The sequence below is a fragment of the Dermacentor andersoni genome, chromosome 1 (genome assembly GCF_023375885.2).
Source record: "Dermacentor andersoni chromosome 1, qqDerAnde1_hic_scaffold, whole genome shotgun sequence".
NCBI classification, from domain to species: Eukaryota; Metazoa; Arthropoda; class Arachnida; order Ixodida; family Ixodidae; genus Dermacentor; species Dermacentor andersoni.
Window position 1 is genome coordinate 415,394,363 of NC_092814.1, and position 24,364 is coordinate 415,418,726.

A 24,364-nucleotide genomic window follows, 5' to 3' on the forward strand; every position below is an offset into this window, starting at 1 on the left:
CTTTTGCCAGGGCGTGCACGTGGATTTCTGCCAAACGACGTGCCAAGAACGCCCATGCTGCGCTTTGCAGCGCACGTGCATGCATTTGTGCCGAACCACTTGTTAAGCATGCACATGCATCTTCGGGTAGACGCGCACGTTGTTTTCTGCAAACCCACAAGTTAAGCATGCACATGCTGCTTTTGCCAGAGCGTGCACGTGGATTTCTGCAAAACGACGTGCTAAGCACGCCCATGGTGCGCATTACAGCACACGCGCATGCATTTGTGCCAAACCACTTGTTCAGCATGCACATGCATTTTTTAGTAGACGCGCACGTTGTTTTCTGCCAAACCACAAGTTAAGCATGCACATGCTGCTTTAGGTTAGGTTAGGTTAGGTTAGGTTGGGTTGGGTTAGGTTAGGTTAGGTTAGGTTAGGTTAGGTTAAGTTACGTAAGGTTAGGTTAGGTTAGGTTGTTTTCTGGCAAACAACAAGTTAAGCATGCACATGCTGCTTTTGCCAGAGCGTGCACGTGGATTTCAGAAAAACGACGTGCTAAGCACGCCCATGCTGCCCTTTACAGCGCACGCGCATGCAATTTGTGCCAAACCTCTTGTTAAGCATGCACATGCATCTTTTGGTAGACGCCACGTTGTTTTCTGCTATACCTCAAGTTAAACATTCACATGCTGCTTTTGCCAGAATGCGCACATGGATTTCTGCCAAACGACGTGCCAAGCAGGAAAATGCAGCGCTTTTCAGCGCACGCGGATGCATTTGTGCCAAACCACTTGTAAAGAATGCACATGCATCTTCGGGTAGACGCGCACGTTGTTTTCTACCGAACCACAAGTTAAGCATGCACATGCTGCTTTTGCCAGAGCGCGCACGTGGATTTCTGCCCAACGATGTGCCAAGCACGCCCATGCTGCGCTTTTCAGCGCACACAGATGCATTTGTGCCAAACCACTTGTTAAGAATGCACATGCATCTTCGGGTAGACGCGCACGTTGTTTGCTACTGAACCACAAGTTAAGCATGCACATGCTGCATTTGCCAGAGCGCGCACGTGGATTTCTGCCAAACGATGGGCCAAGCACGCCGATGCTGCGCTTTTCAGCGCACGCGGATGCATTTGTGCCTAACCACTTGTTAAGAATGCACATGCATCTTCGGGTAGACGCGCACGTTGTTTGCTACCGAACCACAAGTTAAGCATGCACATGCTGCATTTGCCAGAGCGCGCACGTGGATTTCTGCCAAACGATGGGCCAAGCACGGCCATGCTGCGCTTTTCAGCGCACGCCGATGCATTTGTGCCAAACCACTTGTTAAGAATGCACATGCATCTTCGGGTAGACGCGCACGTTGTTTTCTGCCAAACCACAAGTTAAGCATGCACATGCTGCTTTTGCCAGGGCGTGCACGTGGATTTCTGCCAAACGACGTGGCAAGCACGCCCATGCTGCGCTTTGCAGCGCACGTGCATGCATTTGAGCCAAACCACTTGTTAAGCATGCACATGCATCTTTGGGTAGACGCGCACGTTGGTTTCTGCCAAACCACAAGTTAAGCATGCACATGCTGCTTTAGGTTAGGTTAGGTTAGGTTAGGTTAGGTTAGGTTGGGTTAGGTTAGGTTGGGTGAGGTCAGGTTACGTTAGGTTAGGTTAGGTTACGTTAGGTTATGTTAGGTTAGGTTGTTTTCTGCCAAACCACAAGTTAAGCATGCACATGCTGCTTTTGCCAGAGCGCGCACGTGGATTTCTGCCAAATGATGTGCCAAGCACGCCCATGCTGCGCTTTTCAGCGCACGCGGATCCATTTGTGCCAAGCCACTTTTAAGAATACACTTGCATCTTCGGGTAGACGCGCACGTTGTTTTCTGCCAAACCACAAGTTAAGAATGCGCATGCTGCTTTTGCCAGGGCGTGCACGTGGCTTTCTGCCAAACGACGTGGCAAGCACGCCCATGCTGCGCTTTGCAGCGCACGTGCATGCATTTGAGCCAAACCACTTGTTAAGCATGCACATGCAACTTTGGGTAGACGCGCACGTTGTTTTCTGCCAAACCACAAGTTAAGCATGCACATGCTCCTTTTGCCAGAGCGCGCACGCGGATTTCTGCAAAACGACGTGCCAAGCACGCCCATGCTGCACTTTTCAGCGCACGCGCATGCATTTGTGCCAAACCACTTGTTAAGCATGCACATGCATCTTCGGGTAGACGCGCACGTTGTTTTCTGCAAACCCACAAGTTAAGCATGCACATGCTGCTTTTGCCAGAGCGTGCACGTGGATTTCTGCAAAACGACGTGCTAAGCACGCCCATGCTGCCCTTTACAGCGCACGCGCATGCATTTGTGCCAAACCTCTTATTAAGCATGCACATGCATCTTTTGGTAGACGCCACGTTGTTTTCTGCTAAACCTCAAGTTGAACATGCACATGCTGCTTTTGCCAGAATGCGCACATGGATTTCTGCCAAACGATGTGCGAAGCACGCCAATGCTGCGCTTTTCAGCGCACGCGGATGCATTTGTGCCAAACCACTTGTTAAGAATTCACATGCATCTTCGGGTAGACGCGCACGTTGTTTCCTACCGAACCACAAGTTAAGCATGCACATGCTGCATTTGCCAGAGCGCGCACGTGGATTTCTGCCAAACGATGTGCCAAGCACGCCCATGCTGCGCTTTTCAGCGCACGCGGATCCATTTGTGCCAAACCACTTGTTAAGAATGCACATGCATCTTCGGGTAGACGCGCACGTTGTTTTCTGCCAAACCACAAGTTAAGAATGCGCATGCTGCTTTTGCCAGGGCGTGCACGTGGCTTTCTGCCAAACGACGTGGCAAGCACGCCCATGCTGCGCTTCGCAGCGCACGTGCATGCATTTGAGCCAAACCACTTGTTAAGCATGCACATGCATCTTTGGGTAGACGCGCACGTTGTTTTCTGCCAAACCACAAGTTAAGCATGCACATGCTCCTTTTGACAGAGCGTGCACGTGGATTTCTGCAAAACGACGTGCTAAGCACGCCCATGCTGCCCTTTACAGCGCACGCGCATGCATTTGTGCCAAACCTCTTGTTAAGCATGCACACGCATCTTTTGGTAGACGCCACGTTGTTTTCTGCTAAACCTCAAGTTGAACATGCACATGCTGCTTTTGCCAGAATGCGCACATGGATTTGTGCCAAACGATGTGCCAAGCACGCCAATGCTGCGCTTTTCAGCGCACGCGGATGCATTTGTGCCAAACCACTTGTTAAGAATGCACATGCATCTTCGGGTAGACGAGCACGTTGTTTTCTACGGAACCACAAGTTAAGCATGCACATGCTGCTTTTGCCAGAGCGTGCACGTGGATTTCTGCAAAACGACGTGCTAAGCACTCCCATGCTGCGCTTTACAGCGCACGCGCATGCATTTGTGCCAAACCTCTTGTTAAGCATGCACATGCATCTTTTGGTAGACGCGCACGTTGTTTTCTGCAAACCCACAAGTTAAGCGTGCACATGCTGCTTTTGCCAGAGTGTGCACGTGCCTTTCTGCGAAACGATGTGCAAAGCACGCCCATGTGCGCATTTCAGCGCACGCGCATGCATTTGTGCCAAACCACTTGTTAAGCATGCACATGCATCTCCGGGTAGACGCGCACGTTGTTTTCTGCAAACCCACAAGTTAAGCATGCACATGCTGCTTTTGCCAGAGTGTGCACGTGGCTTTCTGCGAAACGATGTGCAAAGCACGCCCATGCTGCGCTTTTCAGCGCACGCGCATGCATTTGTGCCAAACCACTTGTTAAGCATGCATATGCTTCTTCGGGTAGACGCGCACGTTGTTTTCTGCAAACCCACAAGTTAAGCATGCACATGCTGCTTTTGCCAGAGCCTGCACGCGGCTTTCTGCGAAACGACGTGCCAAGCACGCCCATGCTGCGCTTTTCAGCGCACGCGCATGCATTTGTGCCAAACCACTTGTTAAGCATGCACATGCATCTTTAGGTAGACGCGCATGTTGTTTTCTGCTAAACCAGAAGTTAAGCATGCACATGCTGCTTTTGCCAGAGCGCTCACGTGGATTTCTGCCAAACGATGCGCCAGCACGCCCATGCTGCACTTTTCATCGCACGCGGATGCATTTGTGCCAAACCACTTGTTAAGAATGCACATGCATCTTCGGGTAGACGCGCACGTTGTTTTCTACGGAACCACAAGTTAAGCATGCACATGCTGCTTTTGCCAGAGCGTGCACGGGGATTTCTGCAAAACGACGTGCTAAGCACGCCCGTGCTGCGCTTTACAGCGCACGCGCACGCATTTGTGCCAAACCACTTGTTCAGCTTGCACATGCATCTTTTAGTAGACGCGCACGTTGTTTTCTGCCAAACCACAAGTTAAGCGTGCACATGCTGCTTTTGCCAGAGCGTGCACGTGGATTTCTGCAAAACGACGTGCTAAGCACGCCCATGCTGCGCTTTACAGCGCACGCGCATGCATTTGTGCCAAACCTCTTGTTAAGCATGCACATGCATCTTTTGGTAGACGCGCACGTTGTTTTCTGCAAACCCACAAATTAAGCATGCACATGCTGCTTTTGCCAGAGCGTGCACGTGGCTTTCTTCGAAACGATGTGCAAAGCACGCCCATGCTGCGCTTTAAAGCGCACGCGCATGCATTTCTGCCAAACCACTTGTTCAGCATGCACATGCATCTTTTAGTAGACGCGCACGTTGTTTTCTGCCAAACCACAAGTTAAGCATGCACATGCTGCTTTTGCCAGAGCGTGCACGTGCATTTCTGCAAAACGACGTGCTAAGCACGCCCGTGCTGCGCTTTACAGCGCACGCGCATGCATTTGTGCCAAACCTCTTGTTAAGCATGCACATGAATCTTTTGGCAGACGCGCACGTTGTTTTCTCCCAAACCAGAAGTTAAGCATGCACATGCTGCTTATGCCAGAGCGTGCACGTGGATTTCTGCCAAACGACGTGCCAAGCACGCCCATGCTGCGTTTTTCAGCGCGCGCGCATGCATTTGTGCCAAACCACTTGTTAAGCATGCACATGTATCTTTGGGTAGACGCGCACGTTGTTTTCTGCCAAACCACAAGTTACGCATGCACATGCTGCTTGAGGTTAGGTTAGGTTAAGTTAGGTTAGGTTAGGTAGGGTTGGGTTAGGTTAGGTTGGGTTAGATTAGGTTAGGTTAGGTTAAGTTAGGTTAGGTTAGGTTACGTTAGGTTAGGTTAGGTTAGGTTGTTTTCTGCCAAATTACAAGTTAAGCATGCACATGCTGCTTTTGCCAGAGCGTGCACGTGGATTTTTGCCAAACGATGTGCTAAGCACGCCCAGGCTGCGCTTTTCAGCGCACGCGGATGCATTTGTGCCTAACCACTTGTTAAGAATGCACATGCATCTTCGGGTAGACGCGCACGTCGTTTGCTACCGAACCACAAGTTAAGCATGCACATGCTGCATTTGCCAGAGCGCGCACGTGGATTTCTGCCAAACGATGGGCCAAGCACGGCCATGCTGCGCTTTTCAGCGCACGCGGATGCAGTTGTGCCAAACCACTTGTTAAGAATGTACATGCATCTTTTGGTATACGCGCACGTTGTTTTCTGCTAAACCTCAAGTTAAACATGCACATGCTGCTTTTGCCAGGGCGTGCACGTGGCTTTCTGCCAAACGACGTGGCAAGCACGCCCATGCTGCGCTTCGCAGCGCACGTGCATGCATTTGAGCCAAACCACTTGTTAAGCATGCACATGCATCTTTGGGTAGACGCGCACGTTGTTTTCTACGGAACCACAAGTTATGCATGCACATGCTGCTTTTGCCAGAGCGTGCACGTGGATTTCTGCAAAACGACGTGCTAAGCACTCCCATGCTGCGCTTTACAGCGCACGCGCATGCATTTGTGCCAAACCTCTTGTTAAGCATGCACATGCATCTTTTGGTAGACGCGCACGTTGTTTTCTGCAAACCCACAAGTTAAGCATGCACATGCTGCTTTTGCCAGAGCGTGCACGTGGCTTTCTGCGAAACGATGTGCAAAGCACGCCCATGCTGCGCTTTTCAGCGCACGCGCATGCATTTGTGCCAAACCACTTGTTAAGCATGCACATGCATCTTCGGGTAGACGCGCACGTTGTTTTCTACAAACCCACAAGTTAAGCATGCACATGCTGCTTTTGCCAGAGCGTGCACGTGGCTTTCTGCGAAACGATGTGCAAAGCACGCCCATGCTGCGCTTTTCAGCGCACGCGCATGCATTTGTGCCAAACCACTTGTTAAGCATGCACATGCTTCTTCGGGTAGACGCGCACGTTGTTTTCTGCAAACCCACAAGTTAAGCATGCACATGCTGCTTTTGCCAGAGCCTGCACGTGGCTTTCTGCGAAACGACGTTCCAAGCACGCCCATGCTGCGCTTTTCAGCGCACGCGCATGCATTTGTGCCAAACCACTTGTTAAGCATGCACATGCATCTTTCGGTAGACGCCACGTTGTTTTCTGCTAAACCTCAAGTTGAACATGCACATGCTGCTTTTGCCAGAATGCGCACATGGATTTCTGCCAAACGATGTGCCAAGCACGCCAATGCTGCGCTTTTCAGCGCACGCGGATGCATTTGTGCCAAACCACTTGTTAAGAATGCACATGCATCTTCGGGTAGACGCGCACGTTGTTTCCTACCGAACCACAAGTTAAGCATGCACATGCTGCATTTGCCAGAGCGCGCACGTGGATTTCTGCCAAACGATGTGCCAAGCACGCCCATGCTGCGCTTTTCAGCGCACGCGGATCCATTTGTGCCAAACCACTTGTTAAGAATGCACATGCATCTTCGGGTAGACGCGCACGTTGTTTTCTGCCAAACCACAAGTTAAGAATGCGCATGCTGCTTTTGCCAGGGCGTGCACGTGGCTTTCTGCCAAACGACGTGGCAAGCACGCCCATGCTGCGCTTTGCAGCGCACGTGCCTCCATTTGAGCCAAACCACTTGTTAAGCATGCACATGCATCTTTGGGTAGACGCGCACGTTGTTTTCTTCCAAACCACAAGTTAAGCATGCACATGCTCCTTTTGCCAGAGCGTGCACGTGGATTTCTGCAAAACGACGTGCTAAGCACGCCCATGCTGCGCTTTACAGCGCACGCGCATGCATTTGTGCCAAACCTCTTGTTAAGCATGCACATGCATCTTTTGGTAGACGCGCACGTTGTTTTCTGCAAACCCACAAGTTAAGCGTGCAAATGCTGCTATTGCCAGAACGTGCACGTGGCTTTCTGCGAAACGATGTGCAAAGCACGCCCATGCTGCGCTTTTCAGCGCACGCGCATGCATTTGTGCCAAACCACTTGTTAAGCATGCACATGCATCTTCGGGTAGACGCGCACGTTGTTTTCTGGAAACCCACAAGTTAAGCATGCACATGCTGCTTTTGCCAGAGCGTGCACGTGGCTTTCTGCGAAACGATTTGCAAAGCACGCCCATGCTGCGCTTTTCAGCGCACGCGCACGCATTTGTGCCAAACCACTTGTTAAGCATGCACATGCTTCTTCGGGTAGACGCGCACGTTGTTTTCTGCAAACCCACAAGTTAAGCATGCACATGCTGCTTTTGCCAGAGCGTGCACGTGGCTTTCTGCGAAACGACGTGCCAAGCACGCCCATGCTGCGCTTTTCAGCGCACGCGCATGCATTTGTGCCAAACCACTTGTTAAGCATGCACATGCATCTTCGGGTAGACGCGCACGTTGTTTTCTGCAAACCCACAAGTTAAGCATGCACATGCTGCTTTTGCCAGAGCGTGCACGTGGATTTCTGCAAAACGACGAGCTAAGCACGCCCATGCTGCCCTTTACAGCGCACGCGCATGCATTTGTGCCAAACCTCTTGTTAAGCATGCACATGCATCTTTTGGTAGACGCCACGTTGTTTTCTGCTAAACCTCAAGTTGAACATGCACATGCTGCTTTTGCCAGAATGCGCACATGGATTTCTGCAAAACGACGTGCTAAGCACGCCCATGCTGCGCTTTACAGCGCACGCGCACGCATTTGTGCCAAACCACTTGTTCAGCATGCACATGCATCTTCGGGTAGACGCGCACGTTGTTTCCTACCGAACCACAAGTTAAGCATGCACATGCTGCATTTGCCAGAGCGCGCACGTGGCTTTCTGCGAAACGATTTGCAAAGCACGCCCATGCTGCGCTTTTCAGCGCACGCGCATGCATTTGTGCCAAACCAGTTGTTAAGCATGCACATGCTTCTTCGGGTAGACGCGCACGTTGTTTTCTGCAAACCCACAAGTTAAGCATGCACATGCTGCTTTTGCCAGAGCGTGCACGTGGCTTTCTGCGAAACGACGTGCCAAGCACGCCCATGCTGCGCTTTTCAGCGCACGCGCATGCATTTGTGCCAAACCACTTGCTAAGCATGCACATGCATCTTCGGGTAGACGCGCACGTTGTTTTCTGCAAACCCACAAGCTAAGCATGCACATGCTACTTTTGCCAGAGCGCTCACGTGGATTTCTGCCAAACGATGTGCCAGCACACCCATGCTGCACGTTTCAGCGCACGCGGATGCGTTTGTGCCAAACCACTTGTTAAGAATGCACATGCGTCTTCGGGTAGACGCGCACGTTGTTTTCTACGGAACCACAAGTTAAGCATGCACATGCTGCTTTTGCCAGAATGCGCACATGGATTTCTGCAAAACGACGTGCTAAGCACGCCCATGCTGCGCTTTACAGCGCACGCGCACGCATTTGTGCCAAACCACTTGTTCAGCATGCACATGCATCTTTTAGTAGACGCGCACGTTGTTTTCTGCCAAACCACAAGTTAAGCGTGCACATGCTGCTTTTGCCAGAGCGTGCACGTGGATTTCTGCAAAACGACGTGCTAAGCACGCCCATGCTGCGCTTTACAGCGCACGCGCATGCATTTGTGCCAAACCTCTTGTTAAGCATGCACATGCATCTTTTGGTAGACGCGCACCTTGTTTTCTGCAAACCCACAAGTTAAGCATGCACATGCTGCTTTTGCCAGAGCGTGCACGTGGCTTTCTGCGAAACGATGTGCAAAGCACGCCCATGCTGCGCTTTTCAGCGCACGCGCATGCATTTGTGCCAAACCACTTGTTAAGCATGCACATGCATCTTCGGGTAGACGCGCACGTTGTTTTCTGCAAACCCACAAGTTAAGCATGCACATGCTGCTTTTGCCAGAGCGTGCACGTGGCTTTCTGCGAAACGACGTGCCAAGCACGCCCATGCTGCGCTTTTCAGCGCACGCGCATGCATTTGTGCCAAACCACTTGCTAAGCATGCACATGCATCTTCGGGTAGACGCGCACGTTGTTTTCTGCAAATCCACAAGTTAAGCATGCACATGCTGCTTTTGCCAGAGCGTGCACGTCGATTTCTGCAAAACGACGTGCTAAGCACGCGCATGCTGCCCTTTACAGCGCACGCGCATGCATTTGTGCCAAACCTCTTGTTAAGCATGCACATGCATCTTTTGGTAGACGCCACGTTGTTTTCTGCTAAACCTCAAGTTGAACATGCACATGCTGCTTTTGCCAGAATGCGCACATCGATTTCTGCCAAACGATGTGCCAAGCACGCCAATGCTGCGCTTTTCAGCGCACGCGCATGCATTTGTGCCAAACCACTTGTTAAGCATGCACATGCTTCTTCGGGTAGACGCGCACGTTGTTTTCTGCAAACCCACAAGTTAAGCATGCACATGCTGCTTTTGCCAGAGCGTGCACGTGGCTTTCTGCGAAACGACGTGCCAAGCACGCCCATGCTGCGCTTTTCAGCGCACGCGCATGCATTTGTGCCAAACCACTTGTTAAGCATGCACATGCATCTTCGGGTAGACGCGCACGTTGTTTTCTGCAAACCCACAAGCTAAGCATGCACATGCTGCTTTTGCCAGAGCGCTCACGTGGATTTCTGCCAAACGATGTGCCAGCACGCCCATGCTGCACGTTTCAGCGCACGCGGATGCGTTTGTGCCAAACCACTTGTTAAGAATGCACATGCGTCTTCGGGCAGACGCGCACGTTGTTTTCTACGGAACCACAAGTTAAGCATGCACATGCTGCTTTTGCCAGAATGCGCACATGGATTTCTGCAAAACGACGTGCTAAGCACGCCCATGCTGCGCTTTACAGCGCACGCGCACGCATTTGTGCCAAACCACTTGTTCAGCATGCACATGCATCTTTTAGTAGACGCGCACGTTGTTTTCTGCCAAACCACAAGTTAAGCGTGCACATGCTGCTTTTGCCAGAGCGTGCACGTGGATTTCTGCAAAACGACGTGCTAAGCACGCCCATGCGGCGCTTTACAGCGCACGCGCATGCATTTGTGCCAAACCTCTTGTTAAGCATGCACATGCATCTTTTGGTAGACGCGCACCTTGTTTTCTGCAAACCCACAAGTTAAGCATGCACATGCTGCTTTTGCCAGAGCGTGCACGTGGCTTTCTGCGAAACGATGTGCAAAGCACGCCCATGCTGCGCTTTTCAGCGCACGCGCATGCATTTGTGCCAAACCACTTGTTCAGCATGCACATGCATCTTTTAGTAGACGCGCGCGTTGTTTTCTGCCAAACCACAAGTTAAGCATGCACATGCTGCTTTTGCCAGAGCGTGCACGTGCATTTCTGCAAAACGACGTGCTAAGCACGCCCGTGCTGCGCTTTACAGCGCACGCGCATGCATTTGTGCCAAACCTCTTGTTAAGCCTGCACATGAATCTTTTGGTAGACGCGCACGTTGTTTTCTCCCAAACCAGAAGTTAAGCATGCACATGCTGCTTATGCCAGAGCGTGCACGTGGATTTCTGCCAAACGACGTGCCAAGCACGCCCATGCTGCGTTTTTCAGCGCGCGCGCATGCATTTGTGCCAAACCACTTGTTAAGCATGCACATGTATCTTTGGGTAGACGCGCACGTTGTTTCCGCCAAACCACAAGTTACGCATGCACATGCTGCTTGAGGTTAGGCTAGGTTAAGTTAGGTTAGGTTAGGTAGGGTTGGGTTAGGTTAGGTTGGGTTAGGTTAGGTTAGGTTAAGTTAAGTTAGGTTAGGTTAGGTTACGTTAGGTTAGGTTAGGTTAGGTTGTTTTCTGCCAAATTACAAGTTAAGCATGCACATGCTGCTTTTGCCAGAGCGTGCACGTGGATTTTTGCCAAACGATGTGCTAAGCACGCCCATGCTGCGCTTTTCAGCGCACGCGGATGCATTTGTGCCTAACCACTTGTTAAGAATGCACATGCATCTTCGGGTAGACGCGCACGTCGTTTGCTACCGAACCACAAGTTAAGCATGCACATGCTGCATTTGCCAGAGCGCGCACGTGGATTTCTGCCAAACGATGGGCCAAGCACGGCCATGCTGCGCTTTTCAGCGCACGCGGATGCAGTTGTGCCAAACCACTTGTTAAGAATGTACATGCATCTTTTGGTATACGCGCACGTTGTTTTCTGCTAAACCTCAAGTTAAACATGCACATGCTGCTTTTGCCAGGGCGTGCACGTGACTTTCTGCAAAACGACGTGCTAAGCACGCCCGTGCTGCGCTTTACAGCGCACGCGCACGCATTTGTGCCAAACCAATTGTTCAGCTTGCACATGCATCTTTTAGTAGACGCGCACGTTGTTTTCTGCCAAACCACAAGTTAAGCGTGCACATGCTGCTTTTGCCAGAGCGTGCACCTGGATTTCTGCAAAACGACGTGCTAAGCACGCCCATGCTGCGCATTACAGCGCACGCGCATGCATTTGTGCCAAACCTCTTGTTAAGCATGCACATGCATCTTTTGGTAGACGCGCACGTTGTTTTCTGCAAACCCACAAATTAAGCATGCACATGCTGCTTTTGCCAGAGCGTGCACGTGGCTTTCTTCGAAACGATGTGCAAAGCACGCCCATGCTGCGCTTTAAAGCGCACGCGCATGCATTTGTGCCAAACCACTTGTTCAGCATGCACATGCATCTTCTAGTAGACGCGCGCGTTGTTTTCTGCAAACCCACAAGTTAAGCGTGCAAATGCTGCTTTTGCCAGAGCGTGCACGTGGCTTTCTGCGAAACGACGTGCCAAGCACGCCCATGCTGCGCTTTTCAGCGCACGCGCATGCATTTGTGCCAAACCACTTGTTAAGCATGCACATGCATCTTCGGGTAGACGCGCACGTTGTTTTCTGCAAACCCACAAGTTAAGCATGCACATGCTGCTTTTGCCAGAGCGTGCAAGTGGCTTTCTGCCAAACGACGTGCTAAGCACGCCCATGCTGCGTTTTTCAGCGCACGCGCCAGCATTTGAGCCAAACCACGTGTTAAGCATGCACATGCATCTTTTGGTAGATGCGCACGTTGTTTTCTGCTAAACCACAAGTTAAGCATGCACATGCTGCTTTTGCCAGAGCGCTCACGTGGATTTCTGCCAAACGATGTGCCAGCACGCCCATGCTGCACTTTTCAGCGCACGCGGATGCATTTGTGCCAAACCACTTGTTAAGAATGCACATGCGTCTTCGGGTAGACGCGCACGTTGTTTTCTACGGAACCACAAGTTAAGCATGCACATGCTGCTTTTGCCAGAATGCGCACATGGATTTCTGCCAAACGATGGGCCAAGCACGGCCATGCTGCGCTTTTCAGCGCACGCCGATGCATTTGTGCCAAACCACTTGTTAAGAATGCACATGCATCTTCGGGTAGACGCGCACGTTGTTTTCTGCCAAACCACAAGTTAAGCATGCACATGCTGCTTTTGCCAGGGCGTGCACGTGGATTTCTTCCAAACGACGTGGCAAGCACGCCCATGCTGCGCTTTGCAGCGCACGTGCATGCATTTGAGCGAAACCACTTGTTAAGCATGCACATGCATCTTTGGGTAGACGCGCACGTTGTTTTCTGCCAAACCACAAGTTAAGCATGCACATGCTCCTTTTGCCAGAGCGCGCACGTGGATTTCTGCAAAACGACGTGCTAAGCACTCCCATGCTGCGCTTTACAGCGCACGCGCATGCATTTGTGCCAAACCTCTTGTTAAGCATGCACATGCATCTTTTGTAGACGCGCACGTTGTTTTCTGCAAACCCACAAGTTAAGCATGCACATGCTGCTTTTGCCAGAGCGTGCAAGTGGCTTTCTGCCAAACGACGTGCTAAGCACGCCCATGCTGCGTTTTTCAGCACACGCGCCAGCATTTGAGCCAAACCACGTGTTAAGCATGCACATGTATCTTTAGGTAGACGCGCACGTTGTTTTCTGCTAAACCAGAAGTTAAGCATGCACATGCTGCTTTTGCCAGAGCGCTCACGTGGATTTCTGCCAAACGATGCGCCAGCACGCCCATGCTGCACTTTTCAGCGCACGCGGATGCATTTGTGCCAAACCACTTGTTAAGAATGCACATGCATCTTTGGGTAGACGCGCACGTTGTTTTCTACGGAACCACAAGTTAAGCATGCACATGCTGCTTTTGCCAGAGCGTGCACGGGGATTTCTGCAAAACGACGTGCTAAGCACGCCCGTGCTGCGCTTTACAGCGCACGCGCACGCATTTGTGCCAAACCACTTGTTCAGCTTGCACATGCATCTTTTAGTAGACGCGCACGTTGTTTTCTGCCAAACCACAAGTTAAGCGTGCACATGCTGCTTTTGCCAGAGCGTGCACGTGGATTTCTGCAAAACGACGTGCTAAGCACGCCCATGCTGCGCATTACAGCGCACGCGCATGCATTTGTGCCAAAGCTCTTGTTAAGCATGCACATGCATCTTTTGGTAGACGCGCACGTTGTTTTCTGCAAACCCACAAATTAAGCATGCACATGCTGCTTTTGCCAGAGCGTGCACGTGGCTTTCTTCGAAACGATGTGCAAAGCACGCCCATGCTGCGCTTTAAAGCGCACGCGCATGCATTTGTGCCAAACCACTTGTTCAGCATGCACATGCATCTTTTAGTAGACGCGCGCGTTGTTTTCTGCCAAACCACAAGTTAAGCATGCACATGCTGCTTTTGCCAGAGCGTGCACGTGCATTTCTGCAAAACGACGTGCTAAGCACGCCCGTGCTGCGCTTTACAGCGCACGCGCATGCATTTGTGCCAAACCTCTTGTTAAGCATGCACATGAATCTTTTGGTAGACGCGCACGTTGTTTTCTCCCAAACCAGAAGTTAAGCATGCACATGCTGCTTATGCCAGAGCGTGCACGTGGATTTCTGCCAAACGACGTGCCAAGCACGCCCATGCTGCGTTTTTCAGCGCGCGCGCATGCATTTGTGCCAAACCACTTGTTAAGCATGCACATGTATCTTTGGGTAGACGCGCACGTTGTTTTCTGCCAAACCACAAGTTACGCATGCACATGCTGCTTGAGGTTAGGTTAGGTTAAGTTAGGTTAGGTTAGGTAGGGTTGGGTTAGGTTAGGTTGGGTTAGGTTAGGTTAGGTTAGGTTAAGTTAGGTTAGGTTAGGTTACGTTAGGTTAGGTTAGGTTAGGTTGTTTTCTGCCAAATTACAAGTTAAGCATGCACATGCTGCTTTTGCCAGAGCGTGCACGTGGATTTTTGCCAAACGATGTGCTAAGCACGCCCATGCTGCGCTTTTCAGCGCACGCGGATGCATTTGTGCCTAACCACTTGTTAAGAATGCACATGCATCTTCGGGTAGACGCGCACGTCGTTTGCTACCGAACCACAAGTTAAGCATGCACATGCTGCATTTGCCAGAGCGCGCACGTGGATTTCTGCCAAACGATGGGCCCAGCACGGCCATGCTGCGCTTTTCAGCGCACGCGGATGCAGTTGTGCCAAACCACTTGTTAAGAATGTACATGCATCTTTTGGTATACGCGCACGTTGTTTTCTGCTAAACCTCAAGTTAAACATGCACATGCTGCTTTTGCCAGGGCGTGCACGTGGCTTTCTGCCAAACGACGTGGCAAGCACGCCCATGCTGCGCTTCGCAGCGCACGTGCATGCATTTGAGCCAAACCACTTGTTAAGCATACACATGCATCTTTGGGTAGACGCGCACGTTGTTTTCTACGGAACCACAAGTTAAGCATGCACATGCTGCTTTTGCCAGAGCGTGCACGTGGATTTCTGCAAAACGACGTGCTAAGCACTCCCATGCTGCGCTTTACAGCGCACGCGCATGCATTTGTGCCAAACCACTTGTTAAGAATGCACATGCATCTTTTGGTAGACGCGCACGTTGTTTTCTGCAAACCCACAAGTTAAGCGTGCAAATGCTGCTTTTGCCAGAGCGTGCACGTGGCTTTCTGCGAAACGACGTGCCAAGCACGCCCATGCTGCGCTTTTCAGCGCACGCGCATGCATTTGTGCCAAACCACTTGTTAAGCATGCACATGCATCTTCGGGTAGACGCGCACGTTGTTTTCTGCAAACCCACAAGTTAAGCATGCACATGCTGCTTTTGCCAGAGCGTGCAAGTGGCTTTCTGCCAAACGACGTGCTAAGCACGCCCATGCTGCGTTTTTCAGCGCACGCGCCAGCATTTGAGCCAAACCACGTGTTAAGCATGCACATGCATCTTTTGGTAGATGCGCACGTTGTTTTCTGCTAAACCACAAGTTAAGCATGCACATGCTGCTTTTGCCAGAGCGCTCACGTGGATTTCTGCCAAACGATGTGCCAGCACGCCCATGCTGCACTTTTCAGCGCACGCGGATGCATTTGTGCCAAACCACTTGTTAAGAATGCACATGCGTCTTCGGGTAGACGCGCACGTTGTTTTCTACGGAACCACAAGTTAAGCATGCACATGCTGCTTTTGCCAGAATGCGCACATGGATTTCTGCCAAACGATGGGCCAAGCACGACCATGCTGCGCTTTTCAGCGCACGCCGATGCATTTGTGCCAAACCACTTGTTAAGAATGCACATGCATCTTCGGGTAGACGCGCACGTTGTTTTCTGCCAAACCACAAGTTAAGCATGCACATGCTGCTTTTGCCAGGGCGTGCACGTGGATTTCTTCCAAACGACGTGGCAAGCACGCCCATGCTGCGCTTTGCAGCGCACGTGCATGCATTTGAGCGAAACCACTTGTTAAGCATGCACATGCATCTTTGGGTAGACGCGCACGTTGTTTTCTGCCAAACCACAAGTTAAGCATGCACATGCTCCTTTTGCCAGAGCGCGCACGTGGATTTCTGCAAAACGACGTGCTAAGCACTCCCATGCTGCCCTTTACAGCGCACGCGCATGCATTTGTGCCAAACCTCTTGTTAAGCATGCACATGCATCTTTTGGTAGACGCGCACGTTGTTTTCTGCAAACCCACAAGATAAGCATGCACATGCTGCTTTTGCCAGAGCGCGCACGTGGATTTCTGCAAAACGACGTGCTAAGCACGCCCATGCTGCGCTTTTCAGCGCACGCGCATGCATTTGTGCCAAACCACTTGTTAAGCATGCACATGCATCTTTTGGTAGACGCCACGTTGTTTTCTGCTAAACCTCAAGTGGAACATGCACATGCTGCTTTTGCCAGAATGCGCACATGGATTTCTGCCAAACGATGTGCCAAGCACGCCAATGCTGCGCTTTTCAGCGCACGCGGATGCATTTGTGCCAAACCACTTGTTAAGAATGCACATGCATCTTCGGGTAGACGCGCACGTTGTTTCCTACCGAACCACAAGTTAAGCATGCACATGCTGCATTTGCCAGAGCGCGCACGTGGATTTCTGCCAAACGATGTGCCAAGCACGCCCATGCTGCGCTTTTCAGCGCACGCGGATCCATTTGTGCCAAACCACTTGTTAAGAATGCACATGCATCTTCGGGTAGACGCGCACGTTGTTTTCTGCCAAACCACAAGTTAAGAATGCGCATGCTGCTTTTGCCAGGGCGTGCACGTGGCTTTCTGCCAAACGACGTGGCAAGCACGCCCATGCTGCGCTTTGCAGCGCACGTGCCTGCATTTGAGCCAAACCACTTGTTAAGCATGCACATGCATCTTTGGGTAGACGCGCACGTTGTTTTCTGCCAAACCACAAGTTAAGCATGCACATGCTCCTTTTGCCAGAGCGTGCACGTGGATTTCTGCAAAACGACGTGCTAAGCACGCCCATGCTGCGCTTTACAGCGCACGCGCATGCATTTGTGCCAAACCTCTTGTTAAGCATGCACATGCATCTTTTGGTAGACGCGCACATTGTTTTCTGAAACCCACAAGTTAAGCATGCACATGCTGCTTTTGCCAGAGCGTGCACGTGGCTTTCTGCGAAACGATGTGCAAAGCACGCCCGTGCTGCGCTTTTCAGCGCACGCGCATGCATTTGTGCCAAACCACTTGTTAAGCATGCACATGCATCTTCGGGTAGACGCGCACGTTGTTTTCTGCAAACCCACAAGTTAAGCATGCACATGCTGCTTTTGCCAGAGCGTGCACGTGGCTTTCTGCGAAACGACGTGCCAAGCACGCCCATGCTGCGCTTTTCAGCGCACGCGCATGCATTTGTGCCAAACCACTTGTTAAGCATGCACATGCATCTTCGGGTAGACGCGCACGTTGTTTTCTGCAAACCCACAAGTTAAGCATGCACATGCTGCTTTTGCCAGAGCGCTCACGTGGATTTCTGCCAAACGATGTGCCAGCACGCCCATGCTGCACTTTTCAGCGCACGCGGATGCGTTTGTGTCAAACCACTTGTTAAGAATGCACATGCGTCTTCGGGTAGACGCGCACGTTGTTTTCTACGGAACCACAAGTTAAGCATGCACATGCTGCTTTTGCCAGAATGCGCACATGGATTTCTGCAAAACGACGTGCTAAGCACGCCCATGCTGCGCTTTACAGCGCACGCGCACGCATTTGTGCCAAACCACTTGTTCAGCATGCACATGCATCTTTTAGTAGACGCGCACGTTGTTTTCTGCCAAACCAAAAGGTAAGCGTGCACATGCTGCTTTTGCCAGAGCGTGCACGTGGCTTTCTGCGAAACGATGTGCAAAGCACGCCCATGCTGCGCTTTTCAGCGCACGCGCATGCATTTGTGCCAAACCACTTGTTAAGCATGCACATGCATCTTCGGATAGACGCGCACGTTGTTTTCTGCAAACCAACAAGTTAAGCATGCACATGCTGCTTTTGCCAGAGCGTGCACGTGGCTTTCTGCGAAACGACGTGCCAAGCACGCCCATGCTGCGCTTTTCAGCGCACGCGCATGCATTTGTGCCAAACCACTTGTTAAGCATGCACATGCATCTTCGGGTAGACGCGCACGTTGTTTTCTGCAAACCCACAAGTTAAGCATGCACATGCTGCTTTTGCCAGAGCGTGCGAGTGGCTTTCTGCCAAACGACGTGCTAAGCACGCCCATGCTGCGTTTTTCAGCGCACGCGCCAGCATTTGAGCCAAACCACGTCTTAAGCATGCACATGTATCTTTAGGTAGACGCGCACGTTGTTTTCTGCTAAACCAGAAGTTAAGCATGCACATGCTGCTTTTGCCAGAGCGCTCACGTGGATTTCTGCCAAACGATGCGCCAGCACGCCCATGCTGCACTTTTCAGCGCACGCGGATGCATTTGTGCCAAACCACTTGTTAAGAATGCACATGCATCTTCGGGTAGACGCGCACGTTGTTTTCTACGGAACCACAAGTTAAGCATGCACATGCTGCTTTTGCCAGAGCGTGCACGGGGGTTTCTGCAAAACGACGTGCTAAGCACGCCCGTGCTGAGCTTTACAGCGCACGCGCACGCATTTGTGCCAAACCACTTGTTCAGCATGCACATGCATCTTTTAGTAGACGCGCACGTTGTTTTCTGCCAAACCACAAGTTAAGCGTGCACATGCTGCTTTTGCCAGAGCGTGCACGTGGATTTCTGCAAAACGACGTGCTAAGCACGCCCATGCTGCGCTTTACAGCGCACGCGCATGCATTTGTGCCAAACCTCTTGTTAAGCATGCACATGCATCTTTTGGTAGACGCGCACGTTGTTTTCTGCAAACCCACAAGTTAAGCATGCACATGCTGCTTTTGCCAGAGCGTGCACGCGGCTTTCTGCGAAACGATGTGCAAAGCACGCCCATGCTGCGCTTTTCAGCGCACGCGCATGCATTTGTGCCAAACCACTTGTTAAGCATGCACATGCATCTTCGGGTAGACGCGCACGTTGTTTTCTGCCAAACCACAAGTTAAGCATGCACATGCTGCTTTTGCCAGGGCGTGCACGTGGATTTCTGCCAAACGACGTGCCAAGCACGCCCATGCAGCGCTTTGCAGCGCACGTGCATGCATTTGAGCGAAAACACTTCTTAAGCATGCACATGCATCTTCGGGTAGACGCGCACGTTGTTTTCTGCAAACCCACAAGTTAAGCATGCACATGCTGCTTTTGCCAGAGCGTGCAAGTGGCTTTCTGCCAAACGACGTACTAAGCACGCCCATGCTGCGTTTTTCAGCGCACGCGCCAGCATTTGAGCCAAACCACGTGTTAAGCATGCACATGCATCTTTTGGTAGACGCGCACGTTGTTTTCTGCTAAACCACAAGTTAAGCATGCACATGCTGCTTTTGCCAGAGCGCGCACGTGGATTTCTGCCAAACGATGTGCCAAGCACGCCAATGCTGCGCTTTTCAGCGCACGCGGATGCATTTGTGCCAAACCAATTGTTAAGCATGCACATGCATCTTCGGTTAAACGCGCACGTTGTTTTCTACCGAACCACAAGTTAAGCATGCACATGCTGCGTTTTTCAGTGCACACGCATGCATTTGTGTCAAACCAATTGCTGAGCATGCACAAGCATCTTTTGCTAGACGCTCACGTTGTTTTTTGCCAAAGCACAAGTTCCGCATGCACATGCTGCTTTAGGTTAGGTTAGGTTAGGTTGGGTTGGGTTAGGTTAGGTTAGGTTGGGATAGGCTAGGTTGGGTTAGGTTAGGTTAGGTTAGGTTAGGTTACGTTAGGTTAGGTTACGTTAGGTTGTTTTCTGCCAAACGACAACTTAAGCATGCACATGCTGCTTTTGCCTGAGCGTGCACGTGGATTTCTGCCAAACGACGTGCTAAGCACGCCCATGCTGCGTTTTTCAGCGCACGCGCCAGCATTTGAGCCAAACCACGTGTTAAGCATGCACATGCATCTTTTGGTAGACGCGCACGTTGTTTTCTGCTAAACCACAAGTTAAGCATGCACATGCTGCTTTTGCCAGAGCGCGTACGTGGATTTCTGCCAAACGACGTGCCAGCACGCCCATGCTGCACTTTTCAGCGCACGCGGATGCATTTGTGCCAAACCACTTGTTAAGAATGCATATGCATCTTCGGGTAGACGCGCACGTTGTTTTCAGCCAAACCACAAGTTAAGCATGCACATGCTGCTTTTGCCAGGGTGTGCACGTAGATTTCTGCCAAACGACGTGCCACGCACCCCCATGCTGCGCTTTTCAGCGCACGCGGATGTATTTGTGCCAAACCACTTGTTAAGAATGTACATGCATCTTTTGGTAGATGCGCACGTTGTTTTCTGCCAAACCACAAGTTAAGCATGCACATGCTGCTTTAGGTTAGGTTAGGTTAGGTTAGGTTGGGTTGGGTTAGGTTAGGTTAGGTTGGGTTAGATTAGGCTAGGTTAGGTTGGGTTAGGTTAGGTTAGGTTAGGTTACGTTAGGTTAGGTTAGGTTACGTTAGGTTAGGTTACGTTAGGTTGGTTTCTGCCAAACCACAAGTTAAGCATGCACATGCTGCTTTTGCCAGAGCGTGCACGTGGATTTCTGCAAAACGAAGTGCTAAGCACGCCCATGCTGCCCTTTACAGCGCACGCGCAAGCATTTGTGCCAAACCTCTTGTTAAGCACGCACATGCATCTTTTGGTAGACGCCACGTTGTTTTCTGCTAAACCTCAAGTTAAACATGCACATGCTGCTTTTGCCAGAATGTGCACATAGATTTCTGCCAAACGATGTGCCAAGCACGCCAATGCTGTGCTTTTCAGCGCACGCGGAAGCATTTCTGCCAAACCACATGTAAAGAATGCACATGCATCTTCGGGTAGACGCGCACGTTGTTTTCTACCGAACCACAAGTTAAGCATGCACATGCTGCTTTTGCCAGGGCGTGCACGTGGATTTCTGCCAAACGACGTGCCAAGCACGCCCATGCTGCGCTTTGCAGCGCACGTGCATGCATTTGAGCCAAACCACTTCTTAAGCATGCACATGCATCTTTGGGTAGACGCGCACGTTGTTTTCTGCCAAACCACAAGTTTAGCATGCACATGCTGCTTTTGCCAGAGCGTGCACGTGGATTTCTGCAAAACGACGTGCTAAGCACGCCCGTGCTGCGCTTTACAGCGCGCGCGCACGCATTTGTGCCAAACCACTTGTTCAGCATGCACATGCATCTTTTAGTAGACGCGCACGTTGTTTTCTGCCAAACCACACGTTAAGCGTGCACATGCTGCTTTTGCCAGTGCGTGCACGTGGATTTCTGTAAAACGACGTGCTAAGCACGCCCATGCTGCGTTTTTCAGCGCACGTGCCAGCATTTGAGCCAAACCACGTGTTAAGCATGCACATGCATCTTTTGGTAGACGCGCACGTTGTTTTCTGCTAAACCACAAGTTAAGCATGCACATGCTGCTTTTGCCAGAGCGCTCACGTGGATTTCTGCCAAACGATGTGCAAAGCACGCCCATGCTGCGCTTTTCAGCGCACGCGCATGCATTTGTGCCAAACCACTTGTTAAGCATGCACATGCATCTTCGGGTAGACGCGCACGTTGTCTTCTGCAAACCCACAAGTTAAGCATGCACATGCTGCTTTTGCCAGAGCGTGCACGTGGCTTTCTGCGAAACGATGTGCAAAGCACGCCCATGCTGCGCTTTTCAGCGCACGCGGATGTATTTGTGCCAAACCACTTGTTAAGATTGTACATGCATCTTTTGGTAGACGCGCACGTTGTTTTCTGCCAAACCACAAGTTAAGCATGCACATGCTGCTTTAGGTTAGGTTAGGTTAGGTTAGGTTAGGTTAGGTTGGGTTGGGTTAGGTTAGGTTAGGTTGGGTTAGGTTAGGCTAGGTTAGGTTGGGTTGGGTTAGGTTAGGTTAGGTTAGGTTACGTTAGGTTAGGTTAGGTTACGTTAGGTTAGGTTACGTTAGGTTGTTTTCTGCCAAACCACAAGTTAAGCATGCACATGCTGCTTTTGCCAGAGCGTGCACGTGGATTTCTGCAAAACGAAGTGCTAAGCACGCCCATGCTGCCCTTTACAGCGCACGCGGATGTATTTGTGCCAAACCACTTGTTAAGAATGTACATGCATCTTTTTGTAGACGCGCACGTTGTTTTCTGCCAAACAACAAGTTAAGCATGCACATGCTGCTTTAGGTTAGGTTAGGTTAGGTTAGGTTGGGTTGGGTTAGGTTAGGTTAGGTTGGGTTAGGTTAGGCTAGGTTAGGTTGGGTTGGGTTAGGTTAGGTTAGGTTAGGTTACGTTAGGTTAGGTTAGGTTACGTTAGGTTAGGTTACGTTAGGTTGTTTTCTGCCAAACCACAAGTTAAGCATGCGCATGCAGCTTTTGCCTGAGCGTGCACGTGGATTTCTGCCAAACGACGTGCTAAGCACGCCCATGCTGCGTTTTTCAGCGCACGCGCCAGCATTTAGCCAAACCACGTGTTAAGCCTGCACATGCAGCTTTTGGTAGACGCGCACGTTGTTTTCTGCTAAACCACAAGTTAAGCATGCACATGCTGCTTTTGCCAGAGCGCGTACGTGGATTTCTGCCAAACGATGTGCCAGCACGCCCATGCTGCAGTTTTCAGCGCACGCGGATGCATTTGTGCCAAACCACTTGTTAAGAATGCACATGCATCTTCGGGTAGACGCGCACGTTGTTTTCTGCCAAACCACAAGTTAAGCATGCACATGCTGCTTTTGCCAGGGTGTGCACGTGGATTTCTGCCAAACGACGTGCCAAGCACGCCCAGGCTGCGCTTTGCAGCGCACGTGCATGCATTTGAGCCAAACCACTTGTTAGCATGCACATGCATCTTTGGGTAGACGCATACGTTGTTTTCTGCCAAACCACAAGTTAAACATGCACATGCTCCTTTTGCCAGAGCGCGCACGTGGATTTGTAGAAAACGACGTGCCAAGCACGCCCATGCTGCGCTTTTCAGCGCACGCCCATGCATTTGTGCCAAACCACTTGTTAAGCATGCACATGCATCTTCGGGTAGACGCGCACGTTGTTTTCTGCAAACCCACAAGTTAAGCATGCACATGCTGCTTTTGAAAGAGCGTGCACGTGGATTTCTGCCAAACGATGTGCAAGCACGCCCATGCTGCAGTTTTCAGCGCACGCGGATGCATTTGTGCCAAACCACTTGTTAAGAATGCACATGCATCTTCGGGTAGACGCGCACGTTGTTTTCTGCCAAACCACGAGTTAAGCATGCACATGCTGCTTTTGCCAGGGCGTGCACGTGGATTTCTGCCAAACGACGTGCCAAGCCCGCCCATGCTGCGCTTTGCGGCGCACGTGCATGCATTTGAGCCAAACCACTTGTTAAGCATGCATATGCTCCTTTTGCGAGAGCGCGCACGTGGATTTCTACAAAACGACGTGCCAAGCACGCCCATGCTGCGCTTTTCAGCGCACGCGCATGCATTTGTGCCAAACCGCTTGTTAAGCGTGCACATGCATCTTCGGGTAGACGCGCACGTTGTTTTCTGCAAACCTACAAGTTAAGCATGCACATGCTGCTTTTGCTAGAGCGTGCACGTGGCTTTCTGCGAAACGATGTGCAAAGCACGCCCATGCTGCGCTTTTCAGCGCACGCGGATGCATTTGTGCGAAACCACTTGTTGAGAATGTACATGCATCTTTTGGTAGACGCGCACGTTGTTTTCTGCCAAACCACAAGTTAAGCATGCACATGCTGCTTTAGGTTAGGTTAGGTTAGGTTAGGTTGGGTTGGGTTAGGTTAGGTTAGGTTGGGTTAGGTTAGGTTGGGTTGGGTTAGGTTAGGTTAGGTTAGGTTAGGTTACGTTAGGTTAGGCTACGTTAGGTTGTTTTCTGCCAAACCACAAGTTAAACATGCACATGCTGCTTTTGCCAGAGCGTGCACGTGGATTTCTGCCAAACGACTTGCTAAGCACGCCCATGCTGCGTTTTTCAGCGCACGCGCCAGCATTTGAGCCAAACCACGTGTTAAGCACGCACATGCATCTTTTGGTAGACGCCACGTTGTTTTCTGCTAAACCTCAAGTTAAACATGCACATGCTGCTTTTGCCAGAATGCGCACATAGATTTCTGCCAAACGATGTGCCAAGCACGCCAATGCTGCGCTTTTCAGCGTACGCGGAT